The sequence below is a fragment of the Scyliorhinus canicula genome, unplaced genomic scaffold (assembly GCF_902713615.1).
Source record: "Scyliorhinus canicula unplaced genomic scaffold, sScyCan1.1, whole genome shotgun sequence".
NCBI classification, from domain to species: Eukaryota; Metazoa; Chordata; class Chondrichthyes; order Carcharhiniformes; family Scyliorhinidae; genus Scyliorhinus; species Scyliorhinus canicula.
Genome location: NW_024055441.1, coordinates 317,053 through 318,882, shown reverse-complemented (window position 1 = coordinate 318,882; position 1,830 = coordinate 317,053). Strand labels below are relative to the sequence as shown.

General features: G+C 43.3%; 1 non-coding gene across 1 annotated transcript; it reads left to right on the top strand.

The window, feature by feature from the left end:
• The first annotated feature begins 719 nt into the window (after positions 1–719).
• Positions 720–792, top strand: trnak-cuu. The gene has a single exon. It is a non-coding gene; the product is annotated as a tRNA-Lys (tRNA).
• Positions 793–1,830: the final 1,038 nt, after the last annotated feature.

Below are 1,830 nucleotides of genomic sequence, written 5' to 3'. Positions count from 1 at the left end.
TATACCCTAACATCTCCCAGGGACAATTTAGCACAGCCAATCCATTTAATCTGCACATTTTTGGACTGTGGGAGGAAACCAGAGCACCCGGAAAGGAAATCTACGCAGACGCAGGAAAACGCCACAGAGACAGTGACCCAAGGTCGGAATTAATCATAGAATCTACAGTGCAGAAGGAAACCACTCGGCCCATCGAGTCTGCATCGGCGTTACCTGATCTGGCCAACTCACTGAAATGTGGTTCATTCTGAATTGCCTAGCAAGCCACTCAGTTTAAGGACAAATAGGAATTGGCAACCAAGCTGGTTTGCCCGTGACACTCGCATCCCATAAAGAACAGAGAAAATCAATGGGTTGTTTCCAGTGCCGTTTCCAAGGAATCAGTACTGGTCCCTTCACTCCTGGTTACATCATTGATTTGAAAGTAAATGTAGGAACATGAAGAAGTTTACCTGTGAAACAAAAATGATTGATGAATGAGGAAGAAAGCTGGAGGGAAAACAATGCAACGGATGACATGATAAATGGCAGGACAGGACTAGTTAGGCCAGAGCTAGATTCCTGTGCACAGGAAGACTGCACTAGAGAGAGCACAGAGGAGATTTAAGAACATTGACAAGAAATTGAAAATGTTTGCTCAGAGAAAGTTTGGATAAACTGGGGCTGTTTTCTTTGGAACAGAAGACTGAGGGGAGACCAAAATGAAATTATGACAAGCAGCCCGGCTAGCTCAGTCGGTAGAGTATGGGAGTCTTAATCCCAGGGCCGTGGATTCAAGACCCACATTGGGCGCTTCAGCTTCTTTAATGCGAGAACATTGAGCCGAACTGTTTTATGGGCGGCATGGTACCACAGTGGTTAGTATTGTTACATCACAGCGCCAGGGTCCCAGGGTTCAATTCCCACTTGGGACACTGTCTGCGCAGAGTCTTCACGTTCTCCCAGTGTCTGTATGGGTTTCCTCCCACAAGTTTCGAAAGACATGCTTGTTAGGTGAATTGGACATTCTGAATCCTCCCTCTGTGTACCTGAATAGGTCCCCGAGTGTGGTTACGGGGATTTTCACAGTAACTTCATTGCAGTGTTAATATAAGTCTACTAGTGACAATAGTAAAGATTATTCCAAATGTATAATATTCTGGAGTTTCATGGTGGTAGTGGCTGTGTGCCTGCGTGCTGGGGACCTGGGTTCGATCCTGGCCCTGGGTCACAGTCTGTAAGGAGTTTGCACATTCTCCCATTTTCTGTGTGGGTTTCACCCCCACAACCCAAATATGTGCAGGTTAGGTGGCTTGGCAAAATTAAATTGCCGCCAAAGCGGTAAAAAATATAAATTAATATATTTTTTAAATTCTGAGGGATCTAAATAGATTGGATAGGAAGGTCCTTTGGTTGAGGGATACATATAAAAGGGAGCAGAGATTTATGGAAGGACTAGGAGGGTGGTGAGGATCTGTGACATGCTGCCTGAAATGATGGCAGAAACCCTCATAACATTTTAAAAGTATTCAGATAGACAGTTGAATTGATGTAACTTAAAAAACTACAGACCACAATCTGCAAATTGAGTTTCGGCTGAATACCTACTTTGCAGCCACGATGAGCTGAATGAAATGTAACAGGAACAACAAAATTTGATAAAATCCGGGATAGTAACTCTCATTACTAACAAGATCAGCAGTTAGCCCAGTTTAGCTGCCAAATATGCTAATACGGTAATTTTAAAATTTACCTGCATACATAAGAGCACAACAGCAAATTATTTAACTTCCCCAATCGGTGATCGGTGTAATTAGTCTCAAATTTAACCCGGAATGGTCATTAAACGTT